The sequence below is a fragment of the Erythrolamprus reginae genome, chromosome 1 (assembly GCF_031021105.1).
Source record: "Erythrolamprus reginae isolate rEryReg1 chromosome 1, rEryReg1.hap1, whole genome shotgun sequence".
In the NCBI taxonomy this organism is placed as follows: Eukaryota; Metazoa; Chordata; class Lepidosauria; order Squamata; family Dipsadidae; genus Erythrolamprus; species Erythrolamprus reginae.
In genome coordinates this window covers 202,191,220-202,212,260 of record NC_091950.1, presented here as the reverse complement: position 1 = coordinate 202,212,260, position 21,041 = coordinate 202,191,220, and positions in this window count along the sequence as shown.

Below are 21,041 nucleotides of genomic sequence, written 5' to 3'. Positions count from 1 at the left end.
CTTCTAACACTATCAAATATCAACATCTGCCTATCCCTGGTCCTTGGGAAGGACTTGATAGGCAGATAAAGATGCCAAATCGAGTATAAACATCTGGTTGACTATGGAACAAACTTATTAATTAATTAATTAATAAAAACTTAGAAGTGTAATCCTTATTCCCTATGTCATTATTTATTTGTTCAATTTTGGGAAACTTTTTCTAAATCATTCTCTCTGTGAATGTAGTCCAAATTAACACATTTGTTTTATTACTCCAATTACAATTAAGGATTTTCTTCATGTCTATATTTATGTTCAGTTTTTTTGGCTTTCCAGTTATTTTTAAGCAATCTTATTATTGAAATCTTGTTGCTTTCGAGACAGTTATTTCGATGGAAAAAATCACTCTTGTCTAATATTTGTGGACACATTAATAATTGCCATATTAACTTGTATGTGAAAACCTAGTTAGAGTTTGGTCAAAGAGCCATGTTCTAAGTTGGATCAGTGATTCTCAAGTGAGGGAATACATACTACAGCTGGGATTAAAAAGTACCCTAAGTGGGTCACAGTGTAAGACATTAAACTTTAACATAACTTCTAAATTGTAACTATAATAAAACAGATTGCCCGTAAACATACAAATGTCTTAGAAAAAGTGAGCTTTCTGCTTTTAGCACACTTAGAACCTGAGCAAAGGGAAGAACAACAATCAGTGATTAATTTTCTATTTCTTGCTTTAGGACAAAAATGGGTAGCTCTGCTGGCTTAGCTGTTTCAAATTGGAGCTATACCAATCCAAACATGATGCAGCTATGGTGATCTTCTTTCCTTAACCCATTTTAATTCAAGAAGAACAATGAAATTGGTAAGAACGTCATGACTTTTTCACACAAACACACCCAGTCTCCAGTTCCACAGAAAGCCATAACATTTCATAATTAATGACTTGTGTGGAAATCTCTTGAGTATCTTCTCTTTGAGTGTAATTTTGATAGAACAATCCATGTTAGATGTATGCTAGTGGTCATCATGAATTATGTAGTTATTTGGGCTAAGATCATGCCATTTTAGTTGGGGACAAATCAGTGAAAGATTTGTTTTACATTTTAAAGCAAGGTGATTGGTTTGGTCTTTCCCAGACTAATAAATAAGAATAGGTCATGGGGGCAAAAGATTTGAATATTTTATATTAGCCAATAGTGCTAAGTTACTAATTTCATCTGATTTGGCAAGCTAAGATTATGCTGGGCTTTTTCCTCCTGGGTTCAGCAATCTCAATGATATAACCAGCCAACAAGGAGTTAAAATATGTAGGTTCATCTTACCTATAAGGAAGCTCCAGTCCTTGGAAGAACATTTTAACTAAGCTTATCCTATTACTTCCAACATTGCAAAACTCTAAAAATATTAACAGATATGAGTAAAAACAAACAAACCCTAATCATGAGCCCAACTGCATCCCACCCAATGAAATCTCTTTGAGAAAGTATTAAACAGTGATGACAGGTAATTCTTGTAGCAACACTTCCGCACACGAGACAGTCACACAGTCCATTCATTGGGAAAGTTCTCGTTTAACATTGATACATTTATCTTATCGACTTGACCTTCCCTGATACCCTGTACTCCTAGACTGATTTAAATGTGTATATAAAAGTAGATTACATCTGGTAAGCTAACATGGTTTCTGGATGAATTAGCCTGCAAAATGCCGCTGTATGTAGACAGAGTGTGCAAGTAATCTTTTGACACTCCTTTCAAAGCTCTCATTTTGCCTTAAAATTTGCTGATGTGACTATAATATTTAATGGTAAATAAATACTCTGCTTACAGCCATTGGGGAAATTACTGGTACATGGCTTCATTTCAGAATAATCTAAACCAAATGAAACTTAGAATTACAAGGCAGAATGCTGATTTTAAGTCAAGGCTGTGTGTGTGTGTTTGATAGAACAATCCTTGTTAGATGTATGCTAGTGGTCATCATGAATTATGTAGTTATTTGGGCTAAGATCATGCCATTTTAGTTGGGGACAAATCAGTGAAAGATTTGTTTTACATTTTAAAGCAAGGTAATTGGTTTGGTCTTTCCCAGACTAATAAATAAGAATAGGTCATGGGGGCAAACCTGTTCCTTCTATACACTGATGTTTCCTCACTATTGGCTATGGTGACTTATTCGAGTTTCTTCCCGTGTAGGATTTAGAAATTTCTGGCGACGTTTCGATGAGGTCCCACTTGTCATCTTCAGGCTGGTGCTTCTGTCCTTGTTCTAGGGCGAACACAGCGAGACCTGAGCTGCCTTTCTTCTATATATATATATATGTAGATTGTTCTGAGTTTGGGTTTTACCCCATGTAATATTTTGAGCGTATATGCGACTTTTCGGTGAAATCACATTCACCACCATCAGGCTGAAGTTGTTAGCTTCGTGCTGCTTTGAATATTTTTTTGCTAAATTTGAAAATTAAGGGAGTCTAGGATAGATCTATTTCGGCCTTATTTTGGCCTCATCAGCTAGCCATACCCTCACTGGGACTTGAACCTGCAACCTTTGCCTTGTAAGGCAAAGAATTAACTTCTAGGCTACAGTATCCAATCCCTTCAGCTCTGCACCAGGGAAGGGTTACATATTTTTGTGTCGAATCATATACATACATACATACATACATACATACATACATACATACATACATACACCGGTATATGTATGTATGTATGTATGTGTATATATATATATATATATATATATATATATATATATATAGAGAGAGAGAGAGAGAGAGAGAGACTATATATAGAGAGAGACTACATTCAAATATATATATATATATATATACCGTGTTTCCCCGATAGTAAGGCAGTGTCTTACTTTTTTTTAACCCCCAAAAGCCCCCCTATGTCTTACTATGGGGGTATGTCTTACATTGAAAAAAAAATTGAAAGGGTCCTTTTAGCGGCGCAGCAGCGAGGAGGCGAAGATTGGGGTTTCCCCTTTGCGTGGGCGGCGGGGAAGACCCAGGGAAGGGATAGCGGCGGTGGTTTGGATTAAGCGATCGTAATCCCCCAAAAGGATGAACTCCAGCATCGGAAGGCCGATGAACCGATGGCTACGAAATTAAGGCTTTTCTTTGAGAGAGAGAGAGAGAGTGGGGGATAGTCGTCGTCGGAGCGCTAAAGACCAGGGCAGAGAAAGCGCGAGCTGCATGCGGGAGAAGCGGAGGAGGAATCAGGCAAGCCGAATTGGAATCCCTCCCCTGCCCTCCCTCGCTCCATTCCCCGCCAGCAATTCCTCCGCAAACCCACCTCTACATCCTCGCTCTGCAAGTGCCGAGACAGGCGGACCACATTGCAAAGGGCTGCCTCTCCTGCCGCCGCTGCTATTGCTAATGCCCGGGGCTGTAAGCAAAACCCGGAACGGACTCACACAGAACAGGCTCCCATTCGGCTTGCCTGATTCCTCCTCCGCTTCTCCCGCATGCAGCTCGCGCTTTCTCTGCCCTGGTCTTTAGCGCTCCGACGACGACTATCCCCCACTCTCTCTCTCTCTCTCAAAGAAAAGCCTTAATTTCATAGCCATCGGTTCATTGGCCTTCCGAGGCTGGAGTTCGTCCTTTTGGGGGATTACGATCGCTTAATCCAAACCACCGCCGCTATCCCCCCCTTGCGCGATTCCTTGCACCTTCTTCCCAATGTTATATCTGCGGTTCAGCCTCCTTCCCCGTCGAGAAAGCGTGTGCAGCGGGGAAGACCCAGGGCTCCCCCCCCCGCAATACCCCCGTGTTTCCCCGAAAGTAAGACATATGTCTTACTTTCGGGGTATGGCTTATATTAGCCAACCCCCCTGAAACCCCCCATATGTCTTACAATCGGGGGGGTCTTACTATCGGGGAAACACGGTATATATATATATATATATATATATATATATATATATATATATACCCTGTTTCCCCGATAGTAAGACACCCCCGATTGTAAGACGTATCGGGGGTTTCAGGGGGGTTGGCTAATATAAGCCGTACCCCGAAAGTAAGACATATGTCTTGCTTTCGGGGAAACACGGGGGTATTGCCGCCTCCTGCCCACTTCCGCGCCGCCCCCCCCTCCATACGTCACCGCCGCCTCCGTCTGATCCAAATGTTGCTGTTCCTGCTGCTCCCGCTGCTCCCGCCGCTCCCGCCGGCGTCTCAAGCGGATGCCGTGTTGCCCATCCCGGCTAAGCCGGCCGGACGTTGTCCGTCGTCGGGGAACAAGCAGCGAAGCAGCCCGGCGCCCGCCAGAGACCGGTAAGCTTCGGAGACGCCGGGTGGGCGGACACGTGTCAAGGCCGACCTGTGCACCGGACGCGGCTGCCACGTCATGGCGGGGCCCGGACGGGGCGGGCAGGCGGGGATGCGGATGTGTCTCCGTGTGTTTGTGTGGGGGGGAGGGTGCTTCGGGCTCTTTGTCCCCCCCGGTGGGTAAAAATGAAGACCCAGATTTTTCAAGAAGATTTTTTAAAATACTACTTTTTACCGGACATGGGTGTTGCAGGTTCGGGTAGGTGGGTTGGCCGGGTGGGTCTTATTTTTTCCAATATAAGACATACCCCAAAAATAAGACATAGTGGGGCTTTTGGGGATAAAAAGAAAGTAAGACACTGTCTTACTTTCGGGGAAACACGGTATATATATATATATATATATATATATATATATATATATATATATATATATATATATATATAAAGAGAGAGAGAGAGAGACTATATATAGAGAGAGACTACATTCAAAGCATCACGAAGCTAACAACTTGAGCCTGATGATGGTGAATATGATTGTACCGAAATGTCGCATAGACACTCAAAATATTACATGTGGTAAAACCCGAACTCAGAACAATCTACATACATATACCTGTGAAAATCTACGAAAAATATATATATATAATTTTCTTTATTAAAGAAAGAACTACACAACAGTACAAATGTGTCTACAAGTAGTAGTCTTAAAGGAAAAATTTAAATGTGGAGAATATATGAGGACAAGCAAACATACAGATATATCATTTTTGCATTACATCTTAATATAATAAGAAGGGGAAAAGTAAAAAGGAAGAATAGAAAAAGAGAAGAAGAAGGAAAAGAAAAGGAGGGAACAAAGAAAAGAAGAAAAAAGAGTGAAAAGCAACTGTACATATGTACAACAGGTACAGGTCAACCTCTTTGTTGACTTCTGTTTCTCACAGCCATTATAGTCTTGTTGCATTTCGGTTGATTATTGAAGTTTTTGTAGTCGTAGGTTTGTATAGGAGAAAGTTCGATTTCTAAGATTAAAGCTCTATCCTGTTAGAGTTGTCATTTATGTATGGTTTCAACATCAGATGTAAAAATTTCTAAGTTCTTTTGTCATTCAGTTAGATTTTGAGATTCTTTTTCTGATCTAGCCAGGTGAACTATTTCTCCCAGGCTTTGTATAATTGTGGTACTTCTTTGTCTTGAAGTTCCATGGTCATCTTTGTCAAGTCAGCACACTCCATTGTCTTATTAATAAAATGCAAAATCGTGGGGGTATGGTCAAGTTTCCAATTTTTAGCAAAGGCTATTCTTGCCACAATTAAAATGTTTATTAATAGATACTTGTCTTCTTTATCAATTTGGTGCCTGATTATACCTAGAAAGAAAAGTTCTGGGTTGAATGGGATAGGGTTTAGAACAATTTGTTCCAAACAATTTTTTATTTTTAGCCAGAAGGTTTTTGAATTGGGACAGGTTTACCATAGGTGGTAGTAAGATCCTGCTTGTATTTCCAGCAAGTTGGGGACAAGGATGTAAACATTTTGGCAAGACGGATGTGGGAGGGGAGATGCCACCAATAAAACATATTATAAAGATTTTCTTTGTAATTTGATGCTTGGGTTAATTTATAATTTAGTGTCCAAATTTTCTCCCATTCTCTTAAGGTTACTGGATATCCAAAATTTTGGGCCCAGGCAATCATATTACCTTTAACTTGTTCATCAAAGTGTTCAAATTGTAATAAAAAGCTATAAAGTTTTGACATTATTTGTTTATCTGCGCCTGTTAAGATTTTATCTAGAGTACAGTGGTACCTCAAGATACGAACCCCTCATCTTACGAACAACTCGTGATACAAACCCGGGGTTCAGAAAAATTTTGCCTCTTCTTACGAACTTTTTTCGAGTTACGAACCGGCATTCGGGAGGCTGCTGGGAAGCCCCCCGGCTGTTTTAAAAGGTGACAGCCGGGCGGCGGGGCTTCCCAGCAGCCTCCCGAACGCCAGTTCGTAACTCGAAAAAAGTTCGTAAGAAGAGGCAAAATTTTTCTGAACCCCGGGTTCGGTTCAGGAGGCTGCTGGGAAGCCCCCCAGCCCAGCTGCGACCTTTTAAAACAGCCGGGCGGCTTCCCAGCAGCCGCCGAACGCCGAACACGGAAGTTCGGGTTTGGCGTTCGGCTTCGGGAGGCTGCTGGGAAGCCGCTCGGCTGTTTTAAAAGGTCGCAGCAGGGCTGGGGGACTTCCCAGCAGCCTCCTGAACCCTGAACTTTTGCCGAACTTCCGGGTTCGGGAGGCTGCAGGGAAGCCCCCCAGCCTGGCTGTCACCTTTTAAAACAACCGCGCGGCTTCCCAGCAGTCTCCGAATGCCGAACGTGGAAGTTCGGGTTTGGCGTTCAGTTTCGGGAAGCTGCTGGGAAGCCGCCCGGCTGTTTTAAAAGGTGACAGCTGGGCTGGGGGGCTTCCCAGCAACCTCCCAAACCCCGAATCCGGAAGTTCGGCAACAGTTTGGGGTTCGGGAGGTTGCTGGGAAGCCCCCCAGCCTGGCTGTGACCTTTTAAAACAGCCGGGCGGCTTCCCAGCAGCTTCCCGAAGCCGAACACCAAACCCGAACTTCCGCGTTCGGCGTTCGGAGACTGCTGGGAAGCCCCGCCGCCCGGCTGTCACCTTTTAAAACAGCCTGTGGGCTTCTCGGCGGCCTCCCGAACGCCGAACCCGGAAGTTCGGGTTTGGCATTCGGCATTCGGGAGGTCGCTGAGAAGCCCCCAGGCTGTTTTAAAAGGTGACAGCCGGGCGGCAGTGGTTTTTTTTGCGGGTTTTTTTTTTGGTTGCACGGATTAATTGACTTTACATTGTTTCCTATGGGAAACAATGTTTCGTCTTACGAACCTTTCGTCTTACGAACCTCCCCCTGGAACCAATTAGGTTCGTAAGACGAGGTATGACTGTTTATTTTTTGGAAGACTATTTCGCCTTATCTTTGTTATATCTTGATTGGATTTGTAGGTGTATAGGATTATAGCTTTATTTTTCAGTATTTCTTTTGTAACTAATTGGTAATTTATGAGGACCCAGATTGTGGGGGCAATAGGCTGGCTCTGTTAAAAAGTGCTTTTGCTAATGTGTTGTAAGCCGCCCTGAGTCTAAGGAGAAGGGCGGCATAAAAATCAAATAAATCAAATAAATAAATAAATTTTCATCTGTTAATAAACTATATGTTATGGTTTTGGATTATCTAAGGTATTTGGGTGGAATACGGCTTCTGTAGGAGAGAACCATCTTGGTATTTGGGTGTAGTGATTTTTCCTTATTTGGGACCATACCTCTTGTAAGCTTTTCCTAAAGTAATGTTGTCTAAAGTGTGAAAAAAATTGTCCTAATCTCCAAAAAGAAAAGTGTGCCAGCCCATGTGTAAGTAGGGTAGATCAATAGATGCAATCTATATAGACTTTTACAAAGCCTTTGACTCAGTAGTTCATGACAAATCTCTTCTGAAACTAAAATCCTATGGCAACTCTGGACCTCTGCATGATTGGATTTCAGCATTCCTGTCCAACAGACAACAAGTGGTCAAAATAGGTAATGCCATATCTAATCCTGCTCCAATTAACAGTGGTGTCCCACAAGGCAGTGTTTTAGGACCTACTCTCTTTATACTCTACATAAACGATCTCTGTGATGATATCACAAGCAATTGTGTTCTCTTTGCTGATGAGGTTAAACTATTTAATACCACTGACAATACTTCTACCCTTCAAAAGGACCTTGACCATGTAGCTGAATGGTCTAACAACTGGCAACTTCAAATCTCTACCAACAAATGCTCCATCCTACACATTGGTAAAAAGAATCAGAATACTAAATTCATACTTGGTAATACTGAACTAACAGAGGACCCTCACTCAGTCAAAGACCTTGGAGTACTCATTTCCAATTACCTAAGTGCTAGAGCCCACTGTAACAGCATTGCCAAAAAGGCATTAAGAATTGTAAATCTAATATTATGTAGCTTCTTCTCTAGAAACACTGATTTATTAACCAGAGCATACAAAACATTTGTCAGATCTATTCTAGAATATAGCTCACCTGTGTGGAATCCACACTGCATATCAGATATTAATACAATCGAAGGAGTCCAGAAATACTTCACAAGAAGAGTCCTTCACTCCTCCTCACGTAACAAATTACCCTACTCCTCCAAACTTCAAATACTAAATCTAGAAAATTTACAACTATGTCGTCTCCGAACTGATTTAACTGTTGTTCATAAAATCATACATCATAATGTACTCCCTGTCAGTGACTACTTCACCTTTAACAACAACAACACAAGAGCACATAATAGATACAAACGGAATGTAAATCGCTCCAAACTTGACTGCAGAAAATACGATTTCAGCAATAGAGTGGTCACTATCTGGAACTCATTACCTGACTCTGTTGTTGCCTCCCCCAACCCCAAAATCTTCAACCTTACATTATCAAAAATTGACCTCTCCCCTTTTCTAAGAGGTCTGTAAGGGGCGTACATAAGTGCACTTTGTGTCTAATGTCCCTGTACTATTTTCTTATTATCCTTTCGATTACTACGTTCTACTTATGTTATGTTACGTTATGTTATGCTAATATGTACTATAATGCTATACTTGTTTGACAAATAAATAAATAAAAATAAATAAAATGAATAAGTCTGAGCCTTCCAGCAGTTAAAGTTATTGTATCTCTGAGAAGGATCCATTCTCTCAACCAGGTTAGGGCTGCTGCTTTATAATAAGTTTCCCAATGTGGGAGTCCCAGTCCACCTCTAATCCTGTGGTCTTGCATTATTTTTGATTTCATTCTTGCTTTCCTTTTCAACCAAATAAACTTGCGAATTATTCTGTTTAGGTTGGTGAAGAAAAGTTTATTCAGTTTCATTGTGATAGTTTGGAAAAGAAATAGTATTTTCGGCTATGGTGACTTCAGTGCAGTTCAGAAATATCTGGAGGTCACAGATTGTCTATGCCTAAAATAAAAACATTATGTTGATTTATATTGCATTTCAATTTTGCACTCTTGCACCAACAAGATAATTTGGTTCATTAGACATCACTTTTCCCAAAGCCTAGAAGAATATCACTCAGCACAGGGTAGCTTTACACAATTTGGATTGACTTCTAATTTACAGAAAAGCAAGCTGTTCTTTACTACAGTGCAAAATATATTCTTTAAGTATGTAAAGTATGTTTTTTAAGTATGAACTGCATATGCCTCCCTCTTTTCTTCCAGATTCTTAATAAGAATTCTTAATTCTTCCAGATTCTTCTTCCTTTTTCTTAATAAATTCTGTGGAATATATGGTTCTCCTTTCCATAGTGCAACCCTGTAAAGTTGAAGGTGAAAAGTTGACCCAAGGTCATTCAGATAGTTTCATGGTAAGTAAAGATTTGTATGAAGATTTTCATCATAGTTGCCCTGACACCAATATCCACAATCGCCAAGCTGGTAAACTCTGGCAGTCTTTGCCCTAATTGGTATGGTTGTCTACACAAATATAGCAATATTCCTTGTGACTAGAATATATTCATCCCATAATCAAAATGTTTCAAACAATTTCAAATCTCTGCCAGAATGTTTCAGTAAAAATGGAAATACAGTTTCTTGATCTCTTTACAAAACTGATGAAAAAGTACTTTTTTTAAAAGATAGATGCTTGGTACTGACATCTTTTTTTAAGTTATTGAATTTCATTGGCTCTTTGGCATACTTTTTGACATATCCAAACTGTATTTGATTAGTAACTCATTTTCTCCCCATCTCTCTCTCTTATCAATACTTCCTCAGCTGTGGCAACATTCCAGCAAATTACAATAGTTCAGCGGATGTATTTGCTGGCTGCAAAGGAAGTACATGATACGTACGGGAAAGATATATTGTTGTACAATTTCCACCAGCTTATTGTGCAAGCTTTCAGCTGACTATTTTCTAGCCAGAAAAAATACAACTGGTTATCAACGGGATAAAACAAATTTAGTTATTCGGCAGAGAAAATTTTATAATTCAAAAAGAAAGAATCTCGTCTATTAAAAATCAGGTTGGAGGCAAGGTGCATGAATAGTACAGACAAGACAATCATGGATCAGTAGCTATTTCTACCATCGTTTCCACTGCTTGGGGGGGGAGTTGTCTATTGTGGCTGAGAAAGGGCAGCATGGCACAATGACGATTTTTCTCAATTACATTTTTTAACATCATGAGAATCCATTGTATCATGTTCACATCACTGAAGAGATCAAGATGGGATCCATGTAGCTGGATATGCATATATATACATCTACAGGAAGTGTTCACCTGTTATGTAGACAGATATGTGAAAAATATAATTCCACATGAATGTCAAAGAAATTGCAAAACTGATATTACTAAGGCTATCATAATATTTCTCTGGAAGGGTGTTTTGTTTGGGGGAAAAAGACAGACTGCTGTCACCCATGTGTCATAATACAGAAATAATGATATTAATAGTTATGTCCAAGGTATGACTCAACAGTTACAGCCTAACAGATATCCCAACAGGGTAATAAAGCCAACGCAATACTTCTAGGAAGTTCAAGAGAAATATAGAGAAGTACTGTATTTTTCGGAGTATAAGACACACCTTTTTCCTCCCTAAAAGAGGCTGAAAATTTGGCTGTATCTTATGCTTTGAATGTAGCTTTTTTTAAAGCTTTTTTTCAGCCCTAACTAACTGCTAACAATCTTCTCAGCTCTTAACTTGCAGTCTCATTCATTGTTTCTCTCTATGAAGAATGTTTTCCAAGCCCTAAGTTTTTGCATGTTTTTTTTTCATTGGTCTGCTTACTCAGATTGTTTCTTTTCAGCCCTAACAAGGTGCTAATGATGTTCCCAGCTCTTACTGGTTTGAAAGCTCTTTCATTGATACTCTTTCTGAATAAGGATTTTTTAAAGCCCTAAGCAGGGAATAAAATAATGTGCTGAAGTTGACCAGATTAAGGATGCTAGCCAGATGAATATCAAGGTGTGTCTTATATTTTGGTGCATTTTACACTCTGAAAAATATGGTGATTGCTCACTGTATTCTGAATTGGTCAGGTCTCACCTGAAGTATTGTTTTGGTTCTACAGAGTCCAATTAAAAAAAAAACATTGATAAACTGAAGCAAAACAAGAGATAGTGAAAGGACTGGAAACCAAATCATATGAGAAATAATTTAAAGACTTGGGCATGTTTAGCATGCAGAAGAGAAGGTTGCGAGAAGATATGACATCAATCTTCAAATATCTGAAAGGCAGTCACATTGGTTCATGGTTCTATAGGCCAGTGTTTCCCAACCGGTGTGCCGCGGCACACTGGTGTGCCGCGAGACATGGTCAGGTGTGCCGCGAAGAAAGAAGCTCAGCTTCTGGTCTCGCAACTTTTTGCGAAGAGCAAAAAGTTGTGAGACCGGAAGCTGAGCTTCCTTCTTTGCACCTTCCAAGTTTTCCAGCAGCTGCAGCACCCTGCCCGGCTGGAGCTTCCCTGGCGACGGCAGCAGGTGAGCTTTGGGGCTTGGTGGGAGGGCAGCGGCTGTGGGAGGGTGGCGCACAGCGGGAGGGTGATGGCGGCGGCAGCGGGCAGTAGCCATGGGGCGGCACCAGGGTGGTCAGCTGTGAGGCAGAGCTCCGGAATGGAGGCACCGACCGGCGGCGGCTGGACATGTTGCTGTAGCCGTGGGGTGGCGGCAGGGTGGTCCCTCTCTCTCTCCCTCTCTTGCTATCTCTTTATCTCCCCCCTCTCTCCCTCTCTCTTTCTCTCAGCAGCGGCATTGGGCAGTAGCCGTGGGGTGACGTCAGGGTGATCAGCTGTGAGGCGGAGCTCCGGAACAGAGGCACCGACGGCGGCGGCTAGACGTGTTGCTAGACGCCGTACATTTCTGGCGTTGCGCTGGGCATGGACATAGGGCTGGAGCCTCTGTCCTGGCCCAGCCAGCAGGCAAGTGAAAGAGAGAGGGAGAGGGGGGAGAAAGAGAGAGAAAGAGATAGCAAGAGAGGGAGAGAGAGAAAGAGAGAGGGAGAGAGGGGGGAGAGAAAGAGAGAGAAAGAGATAGCAAGAGAGGTAGAGAGGGGGGAGAGAAAGAGATAGCAAGAGAGGGAGAGAGAGAAAGAGAGAGGGAGATGGGGGGATAGAAAGAGAGAGAAAGAGATAGCAAGAGAGGGAGTGAGAGAAAGAGAAAGGGAGAGGGGGGATAGAAAGAGAGAGAAAGAGACAGAAAGAGGGAGGGAGAGAGGGAGAGAGGGGGAGAGAAAGAGAGAGAAAGAGATAGCAAGAGAGGGAGAGAGGGAGAGAAAGAGAGAGGGAGAGAGAAAGAGATAGCAAGAGAGGGAGAGAGAAAGAGAGAGGGAGAGAGGGGGAGAGAAAGAGATAGCAAGAGAGGGAGAGAGAGAAAGAGAGGAAGAGAGGGGGGAGAGAAAGAGAGAGAAAGAGATAGCAAGAGAGGGAGAGAGAGAAAGAGGGAGAGAGAGGGGGAGAGAAAGAGAAAAAGCAAAAGAGAGAGAGAGAAAGAGAGATAGCAAGAGAGAGAAAGAGAGAGGGAGAGAGAGGGGGAGAGAGAAAGACAGCAAGAGAGAGAGAGAGAAAGAGGGGGGAAGGAGGGTGAGGGAAAGACATAGAGGGAGGGAAGGAGGGAGAGAGAAGGAGGGCAAAAAAGAGAGGAAGGAAGGGAGAAACAAAGAGAGATGGAGAGAGAGGGGGAAAGAAAGAGGAAGGAAGGGAGAGAGAGAGAGAAAGAGGGAGAGAGAGAGAAATAGAGCGAAAGGGAGGAAGAGAGATATTTTTTGTCCAAACTTTTTTTTAGCCCCCCCCCCCACTCAATGTTCCCCAGGATTTTGTAAATGTGAATAATGTGCCGCGGCTCAAAAAAGGTTGGGAAACACTGCTATAGGCGAAGAAAAGCCTGGAAGTGTTGTGGTTAGCTCTGGCCCAGCTCCTGCCCCAAGGACTGTGGATGTGGGGGAGACATCCACATGCTGCAGGCCTGTTTTGCCCGCGGTGGAATCTGATGATGAAGGCTCCTCTGACCAAGAAGACATGAGTGACAGGGAGGAGGAGAGTGTGGCAGACATCTCAGAAGGAGATCAATTATCTAGCTCCTCCTTGGATTCAGAACAAGAGTTAATGATACAGCCACACATGCGGAGAGCGATGCATAGGCAACAACAACTGAGAGATTATCAAAGAAAATGAGGCCACCTGTGGTTGGGTGGGGCTGTAGTAATTAGTGAGGCTGCTATAAATAGCAGCCTGTGGGTTTGGCCATTGTGGAGGATTATCTGATCGTTGTGTTTCGTGACTGCTTTACTGACTTTGACCTTTTGTGTGCTGATTTTTCCCCGCTTTGAAACTAAACCAGAGCAAAGTGTGTTTCACTTTGTGAAAGAAGAAGGACTGTGAATTGCCTCACAGCTGCAAGCTAAGTATCACAGAACTGATAAGGGACTTGTACAAACTACCAGTTTGTGTGGAGACGAGTGCTCTTTGCTATACCAAAAGAGGGCTTAGGTTAAGTGAATTTTCATTATAAAGAACATTGTTTTGAATTTTCAAACGTGTGTGTGTCTGAAATTTGTACCTGTGAATTTTTGGGAGGAGTCTACCAGAGAGCCCGATAGAACAGGAAGTAGAGTCAACGAAGCAATCAGTCTGGCGTATTATGCTCCCACAAGCGAACCAAGTCCAGCACCCCTTGAATTCCGTTAATTCTTATCTAGTGCCAATTTAATACTGACCATTAGTTGACTAGATTCTTGTGTATGGGTTTGAGCAATAAATCTTAACTGGAACTTAACAGGTTGTCCTGTGTTTTTCCTTTTGACAGATTTTCACTTGCTTCAGAAGGTAATAATAGAACTAATGGGATGAAACTTTAAAGATGTGGCTACAAATTAAATGTTAAGAAGAACCTTTTAAGGGTAGGAGCTGTCAAACTGTGGACTAGATTACCGCAAGGAGTGGTTCCTTCTCCTTTACTGGAGGTTTTCAAGCCAAGGTTGACTAGACATCTATCAGGGATGATGCAGTGAATCTTGTGGCATGAAGGGAATTGATGACCTCCTAGGTCCCTTTGAACTCCAGGGTTTTATTAACTTAAATGACTTTATTTTCCAGTCTTCAGAGAGGGGCGGCATACAAATCTAATAAATATTATTATTATTATTATTATTATTATTATTATTATTATTATTATATAAAAAGAGTAATGTATATTAATGTACAGACTCTGGAGAATCTCCAAGGACTTCCCTTGGCTGGAGGAAGAGATATGGTATTCTTGTTCAAGGTGCAAAATTCTAAAGGAATATGAATATCTATCTATAATTTTTTTTTTTACAATTAAACAATAATTTTTGCATTAGTTAATGTAATACAACATTTATATGACTTGAATATCTCTTTTGCATAATTTATGGAACTACTTTTTTCCATCTTGTTGGACATTTTAAAAAAATCAACATTTTATCAATGTAAATAATAGTTACTGAGTCATATGAGAAGGGACGGAGGAAGGGGGGAATTAGTTTTATTTCATTGACCAGCTTGAGAAATGTAAATAATCCTTGAAACTCAGAATAAAATATACTTCAGGCTTTAAATGTTCACATTTTACAAACTGTGAGCATGAATCTTGTTTTTTTCTTTCCAGTGTTTATTTTTGTTTGGATGCCTACAGCCACATATGACTAATAGATGTTGAAAGAGATATTAATTTCTTCTCTGTAGGGAAAAAAAATACCTGCTATTTTTGATTGTTTTTAGCTTGCTACCAGCAGCATTACCCAATGCTCCATTACACTGTAAGGTCATTTACAATATGTTTGAATAAGATTCTGATCTTTCAAATCGTGCCTATGTGTGAGCACTTCTGTCAATGACTGAAGGTTTATGACATTGACCAAACTATAGCAAGGAAAAGGACCTGATTAATCATTGACACTGCTACATAATTATTCCATTACACTGGAAGCTCAAGAGATTGGGGGTGCAGCAAAAAAAAAAACAACCCACACAGTCCAGAGGGAATTGTCTATTCCCAGCTTCAAAATATCAAGCTTATTTACTTTTTATTTGACAATGTAGGCAAACTCTGTTATCAGACAAAAAGCTTTTATAAATCAGCTTGCATTTTTTTAAAAAAAACCAACAACCGTATGCTACTAAAATATGATCAACTAATAAAAACTAAGGAGGAACACTCATATCACATTTCGGGAGTCAACTGGATTTTTCTTGTTTTTTTCTTTGAAGATGTTTCGCTGCGAGAGCAATCATGGGCTTCCCAAAGTATGCCCATGTTACACCAACACTCCACAGTCTGCATTGGTTGCCGATCAATTTCCGGTCACAATTCAAAGTGTTGGTTATGATCTATAAAGCCCTTCATGGCATCGGACCAGATTATCTCCGGGACCGCCTTCTGCCGCATGAATCCCAGCGACCGGTTAGGTCCCACAGAGTTGGCCTTCTCCGGGTCCCATCGACTAAGCAATGTCGTTTGGCGGGACCCAGAAAAAGAGCCTTCTCTGTGGTGGCCCCGACCATCTGGAACCATCTCCCCCCAGATATCAGAGTTGCCCCCACCCTCCTTGCCTTTCGCAAGCTCCTTAAAACCCACCTCTGTCGTCAGGCATGGGGGAATTGAAATTTCCCTTCCCCCTAGGCTTATAGAATTTATACATGGTATGCTTGTATGTATGAGTGGTTATTTAATTGAGGTCTTTTAGATTGTTTTTAATATTAGATTTGTTTACATTGTCTTTTTATACTGTTGTTAGCCGCCCCGAGTCTTCGAAGAGGGGCGGCATACAAATCTAATAAATGAATGAATGAATGAATGAATGAATAAATAAATAAATAAATAAATTTCTTTAGCTCTGACTGGATGGTATGGAATGGAAGGATTTATAATCCTTTCAACCTTTTAGAGACTCTTTGAGGCACTTGGAGGTTTATCTTGTGTCCTCAGTGTTACCTGAGTGGTGCAAATGTTCCTGTAGTCTGCACTTGTTCCTGGAAATCCATTCATACTCCCACACCATTCGAAGGGTGTTCATCTCAAACTGCATGGATAAAATCTATGGAGATTCTCAGTCATCCAGGTCACGGTTGCCCCAAAGGGGCTTTTCTTGTTTTTTTCTTCTTCAAAAAGCTGGATGAGACTTCAAAGAAGAAAAGTCCATAGACTTTTAACCATACACTTTGGGATGAACATCCTTCAAATGGTATGAATGGATTTCTAGGAAAAAATGCAAACTACAGGAACATTTGCACTCTTTAAGTGACCCTGAGAACACAGGTAAAACTCTAAATGCCTCAATGACTCTCTAAAAGGATGCAAATGACCAGTTGCCTGCAAGGGATATAAATCCTTCCATTCCTCACCATCCAGTCGGAGCTGAACAAGTTTTATAGATGAGAAACAAAAAGTCTTAAAAGAAAAGAAAAGTCTAGTTGCCTCCTGAAAATGTACCTTTGGGGCAACCATGACCTGGATGGTAAGAATCTCCCTAGACTTTGAGCAAAGCTAATCAATTCAAATAAAAACATTATTATATATTATTAAACCAATGCACTGAAAAAGAATGTCTATCAAGTATCCTCTTTACCCATATCCCGGGAGACAGCTGCACGGACCCTGGACTTAATGAAACACAGTGGATCAACTCCAGCAGATGGCATGGCTCCCCAAATCAACACAGACTGTGGAAACTTCACACTACTCCTCAAGCATCTTGCTGTGTGTGTGCCTCTCCCCATACTCTGGGTCCTTGGTTTCCAAATGAGATGAAAAAGTTTCCAGCCGTCTACCAGGATATTTTGGAGTAATTCTTGCTTCCTTCTGCAGCTGAGCTTTATTGGGATGCTGACTTCTATTTTCCAGCAGGACTTGGCACCTGCCCACACTGCCAAAAGCACCAGAAACTGGTACAATGATAGTAGGATTACTGTGCTTGATTGGCCAGAAACCTCATCTGACCTGAACCCCATAGAGACTCTATGGGGACTGTCAAGAGAAAGATTAGAGTTATGTGACCAAACAATGCAGAAGAGCTGAAGGCCGCTATTGAAGCATCCTGATCTTCCATAAAACTTCCGCAATGCCACAGGCTGATAGTTTCCATGCCACGCTGCATTGAGGCAGTAATTGGTGCAAAAGGGGCCCAAACCAAGTACTGAGTACATATGCATGCTTATACCTTTCAGAGGTCCAGTATTATTCTATGTACAATCCTTGTTTTATTGATTGCATGTAATATTTTAATTTTCTGAGATGGTGGATTTTGGGTTTTCATGAGCTGTACTCCATAATCATCACAATTATGACAAATCATGGCTTGAACGATCTTGCCTTGCACGTAATGAGTCTCTCTCATATATTACGTTTCACCTTTTAAGTTGCATTACTGAACTAAATGAACTTCTACATGCTATTCTAATTTTTTGAGTTTCACCTATATGTACTTAGAAGAGACATGCTGTACTGACAAATAATCACATAAAGAGCAAATAAGGTAGCAAAACCATAAGGGATTTATTAGAAAAACCAAAATATTTGAGTCTTTCAGTTTCAAAAACACATCTGTCCTTTTAATTTTAAAATTGCTGCAGTCCTCTTGTGGCTTTTTCTCTGCTTTCCTTCTGAAGAGGCTGTCATCAGTTTTTAGATTCTACTTGGCTTTCCTGAATTGTTTTGAATATGTGCTACACTTCAAATGCTGATAAGTTGGTATCAACCCAAATTGACCTGTGATATATTCAGGAGGAGCATATGATAGGAGATTTGTAGCATAAGCAGTGCAAAAGATTCCTGTCCCATGTCCATTTTTGCCACAGGATTTCCTGAACATCCTAATTTCAGTTCTTTGACTACTCTTCACAGTCTAGCAAGCTGCCTCAAGCTCTCTCCACCCAGCTCATCATTTATGTCTTCTCCTAAAGCGCTGAAGTTATCATTTTAACCTTTGTGCTAGGGGCTGACAACCATTCAGACCTGTATTCTTGTTTGACAATCATTCCTGATATGACCTACATACTAATCTTGAGATATGAGCTGGAGGTCCAGAAAAGGAAGGAAGGAAATAAATCCCTTTCTGATCTTGACCTTCTCCCTTTTTGTCTAATTTACAAGCTCTTTTTTTTCCTTTTTCTCAGAAGGAATGGGTGCAACAGGCAGACTCAGGAACACAACCTGGTATTTCTAAATACGGTAGTCCTCCAGTTATAACTGTGAAAATATCTACAGACCCCTCACATCCTGGACATCAATTATTTCAACATCTATGCTCAAAATGATGCTACAGGGCACTGTACATTCATTTCTTCACATAGAAATGGTGGTAGATTTTAGGAAAAACCCTCCTATACTTTTACAATACTAGACAACCCAATATCAACAGTAGAGACCTTTAAGTTTCTAGGCTATCATATCTCAACACTTAAAATGGACACCTAACATCAAAAACATCATCAAAATGTACAACAAAGAATGTTTTTTCTGCACCAACTCATAAAGCTCAAACTGCCCAAAGAGCGGCTAATTCAGTTCTATAGAGGAATTATTAAATCTGTCATCTGCACCTTTATAACTGTCTGGTTTGGCTCTGCAACCCAACAAGACAGACACAAACTTCAACAAATAATTAGAGTGGGCGGGGGGGACGGACAATTGCTATCAACCTGCCTTCCATTGAGGACCTGTATACTGCATGAGTCAAAAAGAGGGCTATGAAAATATCTACAGACCCCTCACATCCTGGACATAAATTATTTCAACATCTATCCTCAAAATGATGCTACAAGGCACTGTACATCAGAACAACCAGACACAAGGACAGTTTTTCCCTGAATGCCATCATTCTGCTAAACAACTAATTCTCACAACACTGTCAAATTATTTACTAAAACTGTATTACTATTAATCTTCTCATCCTTCCTAGTACCTAACTTTTCCCACTTATGACTATAACCATGTTGCTTGTATCTTACAATTTGTATTGTTTATTTGTTTCCTAGTATGATTTGATTGCTTAGTAGTAATCTATGACAATCATTAAGTGTTATATCTTATGATTCTTGATAAATATATTCTATTTTTCTTCATGTACATTGAGTGCATATGCATCAAAGACAAATTCCTTGTGTGTCCAAACATACCTGGCCAATAAAGAATTCTGTTCTGTTCTGTTCTAGTCTATATCATCCATTCCATTTTTCACACAACTGTTGCAGAATCCCCAGGGTCATGTGATCAAAATTCAGACACTTGGCAACTGGTTCATATTTATGAGGGTTGCAATGTCCATGTGACAATCTTTTGCAACCTTCTGGCAATAAAAGACAATGGGGAAGCCAGATTCACATAACAACCATATTACTAATTTAACTACTGCAGTGATTCACTTACCAACTGTGGCAAGAAAGGTTGTAAAGTGGGGCAAACTCAACATCAGTCTCACTGAGCAACATAAATGTTGGGTTTAATTGTGATCGTAAGTCAAGGACCACCGGTATCAATTAAATGCAAAGAGATGTGATTTCCTTTTGCCCCTTGTAACATTTGTGGCAAAACTGAATCTTATTAGTTCTGAGAGGTATGACCCAAAATATCCAACAAGTAACTGACATCAGGAAGAAACTGTATAGAATATAATTCACAAATAGCTGACCCTGACTCCTTCTACAATGAAGTATTAATCATTGTAGCATAAGCAGTGCAACTAGACACAAGGACAGTTTTTCCCCGAACGCCATCACTCCACTAAACAAATAATTCCCTCAACACTGTCAGACTTTTTACTAAATCTGCACTTCTGTTCTACTAATTTTTCTCATCATTCCTATCATCCTTTTCCTCCCACTTAGGACTGTATGACTGTAACTTGTTGCTTGTATCCTAAGATTTTTATTAATATTGATTGTTTCTTCATTGCTTATTTGACCCCTATGACAATCATTAAGTGTTGTACCACATGATTCTTGACAAATGTATCTTTTTCTTTTATGTACGCTGAGAGCATATGCACCAAGACAAATTCCTTGTGAGTCCAATCACACTTGGCCAATAAAATTCTATTCTATTCTATTCTATTCTATTCTATTCTATTCTATGCTACTCTATTCTATTTCAAAATATTCCACTTGGCACAAGAACAGGATTATATACGTTGTCATAGTATTCCATATTAGATAGCATGGGACCTTCTGTCAGTTTATCTTCATAAAGATATTGTGAGGCAAATTAGGCTGAGGTGAATAATTAGCCTGACATCACCCATCAAACCTCCAGGCTAGCGGGAGCTGAAGCATGATCACCCCATCTAACCACTATAACCTACAGATTTCAAGAAAATTAAGCATTCCTCTTTTTGATTTCAGTCACTACTCTCTGATCAAATCTGATCAATACTAATTAATAACAATACAATAAGTAGCTCTTGCACTTAAGCACTGTGATTAATCATGGCTATAAAATACATGGTAAACACATAAAATAAAATACATGGTAAGCCTGCTATATTTTAAGTAGATCAAGTTACATTGTGGCAGGTTTTTTAGCAAACTGAACTGCTTGTCATTGCTTGCCTTCCTGCTGTTAAATTATAGTGATTAACCTGCAGAGAAACTGAGCTCTTATGGGAAGTTTTGTCTGATTTTGCAACGCTGACCTCCTGCCAAAGTTTATCTTTTGCATGCCTCCATATTGCAGTGCTTCACAAATAGTGTGGCGGGGGCCCCTGGGGGGGCATGCAG